General features: G+C 46.6%; 1 long non-coding RNA gene across 1 annotated transcript; it reads right to left on the reverse strand.

Moving 5' to 3' along the window:
* Positions 1 to 2,466: 2,466 nt before the first annotated feature.
* On the reverse strand, positions 2,467 to 14,132 carry LOC309622203. Its single transcript, XR_014240605.1, has 3 exons — positions 14,064 to 14,132; positions 8,363 to 8,453; positions 2,467 to 2,752 (listed from the first exon to the last, which is right to left on the reverse strand). It is a non-coding gene; the product is annotated as an uncharacterized lncRNA (long non-coding RNA).
* Positions 14,133 to 16,224: the final 2,092 nt, after the last annotated feature.

Raw genomic sequence — 16,224 nt, forward strand, 5'->3', positions numbered from 1 at the left:
AGAGAGGAATTCTTACAAAATTCAATCACGGGCTGTGAGGCAACTGGACTGACCACATCTACACTCACAGCTGAATGGGACGTAAGGCTGGACACCCTAACCCTAAACCCTAACCCTAACCCAACCCTAACCCTACCTTAACCCTAACCCTAACCCAACACTAACCCTAACCCTAAACCTAAACCCTAACCCTAACCCCTAACCCTAACCCAACCCTAAGCCTAACCCTAACCCCTAGCCCTAGCCCTAGCCCTAACCCTGACCCTAACCCCTAACCCTTAACCCCTAACCCCTAACCCTAACCAAGTTCACAAGTAAACTTCTCGCCCACCTGGAGAGAGTGATTTCATTTGAAAGAGTAAAGACACAATCAGCTCAGTAATTGGCCACGGGGGCTGGAGGGGCCAAGGCTAACCTGAGCTGGAGGAACGTGGGTGCCTGCCTGGATGCTCAGAGGCCAAGGGCTGTTCTGAGACCTGCTTGGACACCCGTGCAGATGGAACAAAGGATCCGCCCAGTCCCAAGAGGGCCCCACCGGCCCTCACGAACGCAACACCAGACTTCCCTGGTGGCGCAGTGGTTAAGAATCCACCTGCCAATGCAGAAGACACGGGTTTGAGCCCTGCTCAGGGAAGATCCCACATGCTGTGGAGCAGCTAAGCCCGTGCACCACAACTACTGAGCCTGCGCTCTAGAACCCGCGAGCCCCAACTGCTGAAGCCCACGCGCTTAGAGCCTGTGCTCTGCAACAAGAGAAGCCACCGCAATGAGAAGCCCCCACTCGCCGCAATTAGAGAAAGCCTCCGGGCAGCAATGCAGACCCAACACAGCCCAAAATTAATTAATTAATTAATTAATTAATTAATTAAGAAAAAAAAAAAAGGCAGCACCTGGGGGCTGGCAGACTGATGCACCAAGTCTTACATCACGTCTACTTAGTATCCTGCATGTCAGGGCCATGCTGGACCTGGGGCTGCCCAGACAGAGTGGGGCCTGCATCACCCTTCCCAGGAGGGAGGGTGGAGGGAAACCCTGCATGACCTCTGAGGCCCTAAGAACCCTTGACTAAGGCTGAGCTCAATTTGAAACAGTGGGTGACCAGAGCAGACATTTCATTCGTCTATCAATGAGAATCCAGCACTGGAGGAGCAGCAAACCATGGCCTCGCTCAACCTTGACGCTAATCCTGACATGGACCCTAACCCTAAACTCTGATCCTGACCCTAAGCCCTGACCTAACCTTAGCCTAACCCGTACCCTAAACCTGTACCTTACCCTAACCCATGCTCTACCCGCATCCTACCTGTACCCCAATTCTCACCCGTACCCTAACACCCACTCTAACACAGAACCCTAACACCCTGAGACCAAAACCATAAACCTTAACCAATAAGCAAAACCATAACCATAACCAAACCATAAAATATAGTCATTAACCATACCCATAAATAACTCATTAACCATAAAATTTAAACCATAACAGCAACCATAAACCATACACAGCCCCAACCCTCACACCAGCCCCAGCCCTAATGCTAACCCTCCAAACCACTTACACCAAGCCAAGTCTAATCAGATTATACAAATACATCTTGAAAAAGAAAACTGGGGAATACTCTGGTGGCCCAGTGGTTAGGACTCTGTGCTTTCACTGCCAAGGGCTCGGGTTCGATCCCTGACTGGGGAACTAAGATCCCACAAGCCATGGGACGTGGCCAAAGTAAATAAATAATTAAAATGAAATAAAACCACTATTTTAAAAAAGATTTTAAAAATAAAGGAAAAAAACAAGAAAACTACCCCAGTACAACTTATAAATAGGAATGTAAAAATCTATCACACAATAATAGCAACATGAAACCAACAGAACGTTAAATGGATAATGCCATAAGCCAAGTATCTCTACACCAGGAATTTCAGGTTGCTCAACATATGAAAAGTAAGCAATGTATTCAACCACAATAATGGTGTGAAGTAAAAACACATAATCATATCAATTAATGCAAAAAATCTACAATGAAAATCCAGTGTTATTTCATGAAAAACACTCAAGAAAGCAGGAATAAAAGGAAATGTGTTCAATATGGAAAAGAGTAGTACAAAAAGCCACAGCAAACATCATGCTCAACGTTAAAGACTGAAAGATTTACTCCTGAAATCAGGAACAGGGCCAGGAAGCTGGCCTTCATCACCGTTACTCAATAGTGTACTGGAAGTTCTACCCAGAATCTTGAGGAAAGAAAGAAAAGGCATCCATGGGTGAATGGAAAAATTAAAACCGTGTCTCTTCACAGAACATAGGTCACATCATCTTATATATAAAACTACCTATAATCAGCAAAGAAATTATTTGAGCTAATCAACTCATTAATAAGCAAAGTTATAGAACAAAATATCAATTCATGAAAATCTATCTTATATGCATACGCTGGCAAAAAATAATCTGAAAAAGAATTTATGAGAACAATTCCATTTTTAAGAATGTCAACATCAATATTTAGGAGTATATTTAATCAAGGTAGGAGACTTGTTTTTATGTATGTAAAGTTGTATGTTTGAAATTACTGGAAAGTCAATTACTTTTCAAAACATCATGTATGTCAACAGCATGCCAGAAAAGCAGAGAAAACATCAAACTTCCATATAGAAGCCAAGCCTTACCCAGATCCAGTTCACCCAAAGTCCACATGTCATTTAGAGGCACTGTAGGAAGGTTATATTAGGAGCCGCTGTCCTCCGTGTTGTGGACGACCTGGATATGGTAGAAACAGTGGGATTTTTGAATTCCAATTTTCCACTTCATTCCACAAAAAAACTATTAGAACTAATAAATCAATTCAGTAAAGTTGCAAAATCAATACACAGAAATCAGTTGCCTTTCTAAACACTAATAATGAACCATCAGAAAGAGAAAGAAAGCAACCCTATTTACAACTGCATCAAAAAGAACAAAATACCTGGGAATAAAGTCAACCAAGGAGGTGAAAGACCTGCACACTGAAAACTTGAAGACATTGATGAAGACATTGAAAGACACACCAATAAATGGAAAGATATCCTGTTCTCATGGAATGGAACAATTAATATTGTTAAAATATCCATGCTACCCGAAGCAGTGGACACAGTGAATGCAATCCCTCCCAAAATTCCATGGTATTTCCCCCCAAAATAGAGCAAATCCTCCTAATATCTGTGGGGAACCACAAAGGACCCCAAATAGCCAAAGAAACCCTGAAAAAAGAGAACGGGCTGGAGGCATCTCCCTCCCTGACGTCACACTCTGCTGAGAAGCTACAGTCACCAAAACAGTGTGGAACTGGCTCAAAACGGGCGCAGGGACCAGAGGAACAGGACAGAGAGACCAGAATTCAACCCACACGGACGGGGTCGGTGAATTTATGACACAGGGACCAAGGGCACACCAAGGAGCACGACACTCCCCACGATAAATGGTGCTGGGAAAACTGGACGCCCGATAACTCACGCTGGCTACCCTGCACACAAACCTGACCAAAAACCCAGCTTTCCACGCCAAGCCCTCCCTCGCTCACACGAAGACGGACCCCCTCAACGGTCAGTCGCCCACAGGAAGCTTCTCCCCACTTTTCCTCACCGTCTCTTCACCTTTTCCTCAGGCATCACCTGGGTCCTCAGGAACCCTAGTTCCCTAGTCAGCGTGGAGGCAGCCCCACTTTGTCCTGAAGCCGAAACCCCAGCGAGTCCTGAGGAGATGGAGACCGAGCTCCTCTCAGCAGAGAAGCTGAGCCGGGCGTCCTACCCGAAGGCCCCCGCCCCCGCCCCCGCGCCTGAGGCGGCTCAACTCCTCTCAGCTGCCCTCACAATGGAGTTCCATGGAATGAGCATGCGCTGTGGGACAGAGAGGCGAACTCGGCGCCACCCTGTGGTCAGTGCAGGAAGTGCAGGCCGTGCCTCCCTCACAGGTCACTGGAGGCAGCGTGCCCTACTGACAGGACTGCTGAATCCATTAAACTGGAAATTCAAACGAAAACGGAGTCTCTATCCCAAAAGTTTTCTAAAAGTAGTTAAGGAACAATTAATTGGAAACCATTTGGAAGGAAGTGAATGTAGATGCAAACTTTACAACTTATACCAAATTCACTCAAAGTTATTCAGAGGCAAATTTTATTTTAGTTTATAATTTATGTTTGGCTGCATTGGGTCTTCGTTGCTGCATGTGGGCTTGCTCTGGTTGCGTCGAGCGGGGCTACTCTTCGTTGTGGTGCACGGGCTTCTCATTGCGGTGGCTTCTCTTGTGGGCGAGCACGGGCTCTAGGCGCACAGGCTTCAGTAGTTGTGCCGCGCAGGCTTGGTTGCTCTGCGGCATGTGGGAGCTTCCCGGACCAGGGCTCGAGCCCGTGTCCCCTGCATTGGCAGGCGGACTCTTAACCACTGCGTCACCAGGGAAGTCCCCACAGACAAACTTTAAATACAAAACTATTCAAGGGGCTTCCCTGGTGGCGCAGTGGTTGAGAATCTGCCTGCTAATGCAGGGGACACGGGTTCGAACCCTGGTCCGGGAAGCTCCCACATGCCGCGGAGCAACTAGCCCCGTGAGCCACAACTCCTGAGCCTGCGCGTCTGGAGCCTGGGCTCCGCAACAAGAGAGGCCGCGATAGTGAGAGGCCCGCGCACCGCGATGAAGAGTGGCCCCCGCTTGCCACAACTAGAGAAAGCCTTCGCACAGAAACGAAGACCCAACACAGCCAAAAATAAATTAATTAATTCATCAATTAAAAAAGAAAGCTGTCTCTCAAATTTAACTTCCAGAATATATTCAGGAAAAACGCATACGCCCTTTTTGCCCAACCAAAGAAGCGGGCAATGCAAATCAACACTACAGAGAGGTATCACTGTGAATCAGAAAAAAGGACCATCCTCACAAAGGGTAAAAACCAGATATGCAGGACAAGGAGAGGAGAAAAGGGAGCCTTGTTACGCTGAAGGGGGGAATGTAAATTGCCAACGGCCACTCTGGAGAAGTGTGCTGTGTTTCCTGAAGCATCTAAAAAACAGAGCTACAAAGCATAGGGCGCTTCCACTCATGGGCCTATATGTTGGCAAAACCAAAAATCCACAGGATGCAGGCACCCCGTTTACTGCTGCTATGTTTACAACAGCCTCGACTTGGGTACAACTTCATAGTCCTTGGAAGGAAAAAACGGTGAAAGAAAATTTGGTACTTAAGCACAACGGAATATTACTCAGCCCTGAAATCAATGAAATGAGGCCAGTTGCAGCAACTCAGGGGGACTTATGTATGGTCATTGAGAGTGAAATAAGTTAGACAGCAAGAGAAACTTATCGTATCACTTATAAAGGGAATCTAAAAATCGCCAACCGTGAACTGAATTACAAACAGAACACCATCACACGTTTACAAAACACACTTATGGCTGCTTAAGGGGAAAAGTGTGGTGCGGTGATGCATAAACCAGGAGGTTGAAATTGGCACAGATACCGTTCCATACGCCAATAATGTAATCGCCAAGACATACTCATTGTTCAAGGAACTGGACTCAGCACACTCTAGTCACAGAAAAAACATATATCTGACTACTAGAAACTAGAAAAGAATTTATTGATGTCTCTCTGTAAGTGACTCAAGTGGATGTACAGCACCAAGAAACACAACATTGCAAATCAGCTCCAGCCCATTATAAAAATTAATTATAAAAAGAGAAAGACAGTGAGAGAGAGAGGAATTCTTACAAAATTCAATCACGGGCTGTGAGGCAACTGGACTGACCACATCTACACTCACAGCTGAATGGGACGTAAGGCTGGACACCCTAACCCTAAACCCTAACCCTAACCCAACCCTAACCCTACCTTAACCCTAACCCTAACCCAACACTAACCCTAACCCTAAACCTAAACCCTAACCCTAACCCCTAACCCTAACCCAACCCTAAGCCTAACCCTAACCCCTAGCCCTAGCCCTAACCCTAACCCTGACCCTAACCCCTAACCCTTAACCCCTAACCCCTAACCCTAACCAAGTTCACAAGTAAACTTCTCGCCAACCTGGAGAGAGTGATTTCATTTGAAAGAGTAAAGACACAATCAGCTCAGTAATTGGCCACGGGGGCTGGAGGGGCCAAGGCTAACCTGAGCTGGAGGAACGTGGGTGCCTGCCTGGACGCTCAGAGGCCAAGGGCTGTTCTGAGACCTGCTTGGACACCCGTGCAGATGGAACAAAGGATCCGCCCAGTCCCACGAGGGCCCCACCGGCCCTCACGAACGCAACACCAGACTTCCTTGGTGGCGCAGTGGTTAAGAATCCACCTGCCAATGCAGGGGACACGGGTTTGAGCCCTGGTCCGGGAAGATCCCACATGCTGTGGAGCAACTAAGCCCGTGCACCACAACTACTGAGCCTGCGCTCTAGAACCCGCGAGCCCCAACTGCTGAAGCCCACGCGCTTAGAGCCTGTGCTCTGCAACAAGAGAAGCCACCGCAATGAGAAGCCCCCACTCGCCGCAACTAGAGAAAGCCTCCGGGCAGCAATGCAGACCCAACACAGCCCAAAATTAATTAATTAATTAATTAAGGGAAAAAAAAAAGGCAGCACCTGGGGGCTGGCAGACTGAGGCACCAAGTCTTCCATCACGTCTACTTAGTATCCTGCATGTCAGGGCCATGCTGGACCTGGGGCTGCCCAGACAGAGTGGGGCCTGCATCACCCTTCCCAGGAGGGAGGGTGGAGGGAAACCCTGCATGACCTCTGAGGCCCTAAGAACCCTTGACTAAGGCTGAGCTCAATTTGAAACAGTGGGTGACCAGAGCAGACATTTCATTCGTCTATCAATGAGAATCCAGCACTGGAGGAGCAGCAAACAATGGCCTCGCTCAACCTTGACGCTAATCCTGACATGGACCCTAACCCTAAACTCTGATCCTGACCCTAAGCCCTGACCTAACCTTAGCCTAACCCGTACCCTAAACCTGTACCTTACCCTAACCCATGCTCTACCCGCATCCTACCTGTACCCCAATTCTCACCCATACCCTAACACCCACTCTAACACAGAACCCTAACACCCTGAGACCAAAACCATAAACCTTAACCAATAAGCAAAACCATAACCATAACCAAACCATAAAATATAGTCATTAACCATACCCATAAATAACTCATTAACCATAAAACTTAAACCATAACAGCAACCATGAACCATACACAGCCCCAACCCTCACACCAGCCCCAGCCCTAATGCTAACCCTCCAAACCACTTACACCAAGCCAAGTCTAATCAGATTATACAACTACATCTCGAAAAAGAAAACTGGGGAATACTCTGGTGGCCCAGTGGTTAGGACTCTGTGCTTTCACTGCCAAGGGCTCGGGTTCGATCCCTGACTGGGGAACTAAGATCCCACAAGCCATGGGACGTGGCCAAAATAAATAAATAAGTAAAATGAAATAAAACCACTATTTTAAAAAAGATTTTAAAAATAAAGGAAAAAAACAAGAAAACTACCCCAGTACAACTTACAAATAGGAACGTAAAAATCTATCACACAATAATAGCAACATGAAACCAACAGAACTTTAAATGGATAATGCCATAAGCAAGTATCTCTACATCAGAAATTTCAGGTTGCTCAACATACGAAAAGTAAGCAATGTATTCAACCACAATAATGGTGTGAAGTAAAAACACATAATCATATCAATTAATGCAAAAAATCTACAATGAAAATCCAGGGTTATTTCATGAAAAACACTCAAGAAAGCAGGAATAAAAGGAAATTTGCTCAATATGGAAAAGAGTAGTACAAAAAGCCACAGCAAACATCATGCTCAACGTTAAAGACTGAAAGATTTACTCCTGAAATCAGGAACAGGGCCAGGAAGCTGGCCTTCATCACCGTTACTCAATAGTGTACTGGAAGTTCTACCCAGAATCTTGAGGAAAGAAAGAAAAGGCATCCATGGGTGAATGGAAAAATTAAAACCGTGTCTCTTCACAGAACATAGGTCACATCATCTTATATATAAGACTACCTATAATCAGCAAAGAAATTATTTGAGCTAATCAACTCATTAATAAGCAAAGTTATAGAACAAAATATCAATTCATGAAAATCTATCTTATATGCATACGCTGGCAAAAAATAATCTGAAAAAGAATTTATGAGAACAATTCCATTTTTAAGAATGTCAACATCAATATTTAGGAGTATATTTAATCAAGGTAGGAGACTTGTTTTTATGTATGTAAAGTTGTATGTTTGAAATTACTGGAAAGTCAATTACTTTTCAAAACATCATGTATGTCAACAGCATGCCAGAAAAGCAGAGAAAACATCAAACTTCCATATAGAAGCCAAGCCTTACCCAGATCCAGTTCACCCAAAGTCCACATGTCATTTAGAGGCACTGTAGGAAGGTTATATTAGGAGCCGCTGTCCTCCGTGTTGTGGACGACCTGGATATGGTAGAAACAGTGGGATTTTTGAATTCCAATTTTCCACTTCATTCCACAAAAAAACTATTAGAACTAATAAATCAATTCAGTAAAGTTGCAAAATCAATACACAGAAATCAGTTGCCTTTCTAAACACTAATAATGAACCATCAGAAAGAGAAAGAAAGCAACCCTATTTACAACTGCATCAAAAAGAACAAAATACCTGGGAATAAAGTCAACCAAGGAGGTGAAAGACCTGCACACTGAAAACTTGAAGACATTGATGAAGACATTGAAAGACACACCAATAAATGGAAAGATATCCTGTTCTCATGGAATGGAACAATTAATATTGTTAAAATATCCATGCTACCCGAAGCAGTGGACACAGTGAATGCAATCCCTCCCAAAATTCCATGGTATTTCCCCCCAAAATAGAGCAAATCCTCCTAATATCTGTGGGGAACCACAAAGGACCCCAAATAGCCAAAGAAACCCTGAAAAAAGAGAACGGGCTGGAGGCATCTCCCTCCCTGACGTCACACTCTGCTGAGAAGCTACAGTCACCAAAACAGTGTGGAACTGGCTCAAAACGGGCGCAGGGACCAGAGGAACAGGACAGAGAGACCAGAATTCAACCCACACGGACGGGGTCGGTGAATTTATGACACAGGGACCAAGGGCACACCAAGGAGCACGACACTCCCCACGATAAATGGTGCTGGGAAAACTGGACGCCCGATAACTCACGCTGGCTACCCTGCACACAAACCTGACCAAAAACCCAGCTTTCCACGCCAAGCCCTCCCTCGCTCACACGAAGACGGACCCCCTCAACGGTCAGTCGCCCACAGGAAGCTTCTCCCCACTTTTCCTCACCGTCTCTTCACCTTTTCCTCAGGCATCACCTGGGTCCTCAGGAACCCTAGTTCCCTAGTCAGCGTGGAGGCAGCCCCACTTTGTCCTGAAGCCGAAACCCCAGCGAGTCCTGAGGAGATGGAGACCGAGCTCCTCTCAGCAGAGAAGCTGAGCCGGGCGTCCTACCCGAAGGCCCCCGCCCCCGCCCCCGCGCCTGAGGCGGCTCAACTCCTCTCAGCTGCCCTCACAATGGAGTTCCATGGAATGAGCATGCGCTGTGGGACAGAGAGGCGAACTCGGCGCCACCCTGTGGTCAGTGCAGGAAGTGCAGGCCGTGCCTCCCTCACAGGTCACTGGAGGCAGCGTGCCCTACTGACAGGACTGCTGAATCCATTAAACTGGAAATTCAAACGAAAACGGAGTCTCTATCCCAAAAGTTTTCTAAAAGTAGTTAAGGAACAATTAATTGGAAACCATTTGGAAGGAAGTGAATGTAGATGCAAACTTTACAACTTATACCAAATTCACTCAAAGTTATTCAGAGGCAAATTTTATTTTAGTTTATAATTTATGTTTGGCTGCATTGGGTCTTCGTTGCTGCATGTGGGCTTGCTCTGGTTGCGTCGAGCGGGGCTACTCTTCGTTGTGGTGCACGGGCTTCTCACTGCGGTGGCTTCTCTTGTGGGCGAGCACGGGCTCTAGGCGCACAGGCTTCAGTAGTTGTGCCGCGCAGGCTTGGTTGCTCTGCGGCATGTGGGAGCTTCCCGGACCAGGGCTCGAGCCCGTGTCCCCTGCATTGGCAGGCGGACTCTTAACCACTGCGTCACCAGGGAAGTCCCCACAGACAAACTTTAAATACAAAACTATTCAAGGGGCTTCCCTGGTGGCGCAGTGGTTGAGAATCTGCCTGCTAATGCAGGGGACACGGGTTCGAGCCCTGGTCCGGGAAGCTCCCACATGCCGCGGAGCAACTAGCCCCGTGAGCCACAACTCCTGAGCCTGCGCGTCTGGAGCCTGGGCTCCGCAACAAGAGAGGCCGCGATAGTGAGAGGCCCGCGCACCGCGATGAAGAGTGGCCCCCGCTTGCCACAACTAGAGAAAGCCTTCGCACAGAAACGAAGACCCAACACAGCCAAAAATAAATTAATTAATTCATCAATTAAAAAAGAAAGCTGTCTCTCAAATTTAACTTCCAGAATATATTCAGGAAAAACGCATACGCCCTTTTTGCCCAACCAAAGAAGCGGGCAATGCAAATCAACACTACAGAGAGGTATCACTGTGAATCAGAAAAAAGGACCATCCTCACAAAGGGTAAAAACCAGATATGCAGGACAAGGAGAGGAGAAAAGGGAGCCTTGTTACGCTGAAGGGGGGAATGTAAATTGCCAACGGCCACTCTGGAGAAGTGTGCTGTGTTTCCTGAAGCATCTAAAAAACAGAGCTACAAAGCATAGGGCGCTTCCACTCATGGGCCTATATGTTGGCAAAACCAAAAATCCACAGGATGCAGGCACCCCGTTTACTGCTGCTATGTTTACAACAGCCTCGACTTGGGTACAACTTCATAGTCCTTGGAAGGAAAAAACGGTGAAAGAAAATTTGGTACTTAAGCACAACGGAATATTACTCAGCCCTGAAATCAATGAAATGAGGCCAGTTGCAGCAACTCAGGGGGACTTATGTATGGTCATTGAGAGTGAAATAAGTTAGACAGCAAGAGAAACTTATCGTATCACTTATAAAGGGAATCTAAAAATCGCCAACCGTGAACTGAATTACAAACAGAACACCATCACACGTTTACAAAACACACTTATGGCTGCTTAAGGGGAAAAGTGTGGTGCGGTGATGCATAAACCAGGAGGTTGAAACTGGCACAGATACCGTTCCATACGCCAATAATGTAATCGCCAAGACATACTCATTGTTCAAGGAACTGGACTCAGCACACTCTATTCACAGAAAAAACATATATCTGACTACTAGAAACTAGAAAAGAATTTATTGATGTCTCTCTGTAAGTGACTCAAGTGGATGTACAGCACCAAGAAACACAACATTGCAAATCAGCTCCAGCCCATTATAAAAATTAATTATAAAAAGAGAAAGACAGTGAGAGAGAGAGGAATTCTTACAAAATTCAATCACGGGCTGTGAGGCAACTGGACTGACCACATCTACACTCACAGCTGAATGGGACGTAAGGCTGGACACCCTAACCCTAAACCCTAACCCTAACCCAACCCTAACCCTACCTTAACCCTAACCCTAACCCAACACTAACCCTAACCCTAAACCTAAACCCTAACCCTAACCCCTAACCCTAACCCAACCCTAAGCCTAACCCTAACCCCTAGCCCTAGCCCTAACCCTAACCCTGACCCTAACCCCTAACCCTTAACCCCTAACCCCTAACCCTAACCAAGTTCACAAGTAAACTTCTCGCCAACCTGGAGAGAGTGATTTCATTTGAAAGAGTAAAGACACAATCAGCTCAGTAATTGGCCACGGGGGCTGGAGGGGCCAAGGCTAACCTGAGCTGGAGGAACGTGGGTGCCTGCCTGGACGCTCAGAGGCCAAGGGCTGTTCTGAGACCTGCTTGGACACCCGTGCAGATGGAACAAAGGATCCGCCCAGTCCCACGAGGGCCCCACCGGCCCTCACGAACGCAACACCAGACTTCCCTGGTGGCGCAGTGGTTAAGAATCCACCTGCCAATGCAGGGGACACGGGTTTGAGCCCTGGTCCGGGAAGATCCCACATGCTGTGGAGCAACTAAGCCCGTGCACCACAACTACTGAGCCTGCGCTCTAGAACCCGCGAGCCCCAACTGCTGAAGCCCACGCGCTTAGAGCCTGTGCTCTGCAACAAGAGAAGCCACCGCAATGAGAAGCCCCCACTCGCCGCAACTAGAGAAAGCCTCCGGGCAGCAATGCAGACCCAACACAGCCCAAAATTAATTAATTAATTAATTAAGGGAAAAAAAAAAGGCAGCACCTGGGGGCTGGCAGACTGAGGCACCAAGTCTTCCATCACGTCTACTTAGTATCCTGCATGTCAGGGCCATGCTGGACCTGGGGCTGCCCAGACAGAGTGGGGCCTGCATCACCCTTCCCAGGAGGGAGGGTGGAGGGAAACCCTGCATGACCTCTGAGGCCCTAAGAACCCTTGACTAAGGCTGAGCTCAATTTGAAACAGTGGGTGACCAGAGCAGACATTTCATTCGTCTATCAATGAGAATCCAGCACTGGAGGAGCAGCAAACAATGGCCTCGCTCAACCTTGACGCTAATCCTGACATGGACCCTAACCCTAAACTCTGATCCTGACCCTAAGCCCTGACCTAACCTTAGCCTAACCCGTACCCTAAACCTGTACCTTACCCTAACCCATGCTCTACCCGCATCCTACCTGTACCCCAATTCTCACCCATACCCTAACACCCACTCTAACACAGAACCCTAACACCCTGAGACCAAAACCATAAACCTTAACCAATAAGCAAAACCATAACCATAACCAAACCATAAAATATAGTCATTAACCATACCCATAAATAACTCATTAACCATAAAACTTAAACCATAACAGCAACCATGAACCATACACAGCCCCAACCCTCACACCAGCCCCAGCCCTAATGCTAACCCTCCAAACCACTTACACCAAGCCAAGTCTAATCAGATTATACAACTACATCTCGAAAAAGAAAACTGGGGAATACTCTGGTGGCCCAGTGGTTAGGACTCTGTGCTTTCACTGCCAAGGGCTCGGGTTCGATCCCTGACTGGGGAACTAAGATCCCACAAGCCATGGGACGTGGCCAAAATAAATAAATAAGTAAAATGAAATAAAACCACTATTTTAAAAAAGATTTTAAAAATAAAGGAAAAAAACAAGAAAACTACCCCAGTACAACTTACAAATAGGAACGTAAAAATCTATCACACAATAATAGCAACATGAAACCAACAGAACTTTAAATGGATAATGCCATAAGCAAGTATCTCTACATCAGAAATTTCAGGTTGCTCAACATACGAAAAGTAAGCAATGTATTCAACCACAATAATGGTGTGAAGTAAAAACACATAATCATATCAATTAATGCAAAAAATCTACAATGAAAATCCAGGGTTATTTCATGAAAAACACTCAAGAAAGCAGGAATAAAAGGAAATTTGCTCAATATGGAAAAGAGTAGTACAAAAAGCCACAGCAAACATCATGCTCAACGTTAAAGACTGAAAGATTTACTCCTGAAATCAGGAACAGGGCCAGGAAGCTGGCCTTCATCACCGTTACTCAATAGTGTACTGGAAGTTCTACCCAGAATCTTGAGGAAAGAAAGAAAAGGCATCCATGGGTGAATGGAAAAATTAAAACCGTGTCTCTTCACAGAACATAGGTCACATCATCTTATATATAAGACTACCTATAATCAGCAAAGAAATTATTTGAGCTAATCAACTCATTAATAAGCAAAGTTATAGAACAAAATATCAATTCATGAAAATCTATCTTATATGCATACGCTGGCAAAAAATAATCTGAAAAAGAATTTATGAGAACAATTCCATTTTTAAGAATGTCAACATCAATATTTAGGAGTATATTTAATCAAGGGACGAGACTTGTTTTTATGTATGTAAAGTTGTATGTTTGAAATTACTGGAAAGTCAATTACTTTTCAAAACATCATGTATGTCAACAGCATGCCAGAAAAGCAGAGAAAACATCAAACTTCCATATAGAAGCCAAGCCTTACCCAGATCCAGTTCACCCAAAGTCCACATGTCATTTAGAGGCACTGTGGGAAGGTTATATTAGGAGCCGCTGTCCTCCGTGTTGTGGACGACCTGGATATGGTAGAAACAGTGGGATTTTTGAATTCCAATTTTCCACTTCATTCCACAAAAAAACTATTAGAACTAATAAATCAATTCAGTAAAGTTGCAAAATCAATACACAGAGATCAGTTGCCTTTCTAAACACTAATAATGAACCATCAGAAAGAGAAAGAAAGCAACCCTATTTACAACTGCATTCAAAAAGAACAAAATACCTGGGAATAAAGTCAACCAAGGAGGTGAAAGACCTGCACACTGAAAACTTGAAGACATTGATGAAGACATTGCAAAACACACCAAGAAATGGAAAGATATCCTGTTCTCATGGAATGGAACAATTAATATTGTTAAAATATCCATGCTACCCAAAGCAGTGGACACAGTGAATGCAATCCCTCCCAAAATTCCATGGTATTTTCCCCCAAAATAGAGCAAATCCTCCTAATATCTGTGGGGAACCACAAAGGACCCCAAATAGCCAAAGAAACCCTGAAAAAAGAGAACGGGCTGGAGGCATCTCCCTCCCTGACGTCACACTCTGCTGAGAAGCTACAGTCACCAAAACAGTGTGGAACTGGCTCTAAACGGGCACAGGGACCAGAGGAACAGGCCAGAGAGACCAGAATTCAACCCACACGGACGGGGTCGGTGAATTTATGACACAGGGACCAAGGACACACCAAGGAGCACGACACGCCCCACGATAAATGGTGCTGGGAAAACTGGACGCCCCATAACTCACGCTGGCTACCCTGCACACAAACCTGACCAAACACCCAGCTTTCCACGCCAAGCCCTCCCTCGCTCACACGAAGACGGACCCCCTCAACGGTCAGTCGCCCACAGGAAGCTTCTCCCCACTTTTCCTCACCGTCTCTTCACCTTTTCCTCAGGCATCACCTGGGTCCTCAGGAACCCTAGTTCCCTAGTCAGCGTGGAGGCAGCCCCACTTTGTCCTGAAGCCGAAACCCCAGCGAGTCCTGAGGAGATGGAGACCGAGCTCCTCTCAGCAGAGAAGCTGAGCCGGGCGTCCTACCCGAAGGCCCCCGCCCCCGCCCCCGCGCCTGAGGCGGCTCAACTCCTCTCAGCTGCCCTCACAATGGAGTTCCATGGAATGAGCATGCGCTGTGGGTCAGAGAGGCGAACTCGGCGCCACCCTGTGGTCAGTGCAGGAAGTGCAGGCCGTGCCTCCCTCACAGGTCACTGGAGGCAGCGTGCCCTACTGACAGGACTGCTGAATCCATTCAACTGGAAATTCAAACGAAAACGGAGTCTCTATCCCAAAAGTTTTCTAAAAGTAGTTAAGGAACAATTACTTGGAAACCATTTGGAATGAAGTGAATGTAGATGCAAACTTTACAACTTATACCAAATTCACTCAAAGTTATTCAGAGGCAAATTTTATTTTAGTTTATAATTTATGTTTGGCTGCATTGGGTCTTCGTTGCTGCATGTGGGCTTGCTCTGGTTGCGTCGAGCGGGGCTACTCTTCGTTGTGGTGCACGGGCTTCTCACTGCGGTGGCTTCTCTTGTGGGCGAGCACGGGCTCTAGGCGCACAGGCTTCAGTAGTTGTGCCGCGCAGGCTTGGTTGCTCTGCGGCATGTGGGAGCTTCCCGGACCAGGGCTCGAGCCCGTGTCCCCTGCATTGGCAGGCGGACTCTTAACCACTGCGTCACCAGGGAAGTCCCCACAGACAAACTTTAAATACAAAACTATTCAAGGGGCTTCCCTGGTGGCGCAGTGGTTGAGAATCTGCCTGCTAATGCAGGGGACACGGGTTCGAGCCCTGGTCCGGGAAGCTCCCACATGCCGCGGAGCAACTAGCCCCGTGAGCCACAACTCCTGAGCCTGCGCGTCTGGAGCCTGGGCTCCGCAACAAGAGAGGCCGCGATAGTGAGAGGCCCGCGCACCGCGATGAAGAGTGGCCCCCGCTTGCCACAACTAGAGAAAGCCTTCGCACAGAAACGAAGACCCAACACAGCCAAAAATAAATTAATTAATTCATCAATTAAAAAAGAAAGCTGTCTCTCAAATTTAACTTCCAGAATATATTCAGGAAAAACGCATACGCCCTTTTT

This window comes from Balaenoptera borealis, assembly GCF_965194805.1.
Source record: "Balaenoptera borealis genome assembly, contig: HAP1_SCAFFOLD_1809, whole genome shotgun sequence".
NCBI lineage: Eukaryota > Metazoa > Chordata > Mammalia > Artiodactyla > Balaenopteridae > Balaenoptera > Balaenoptera borealis.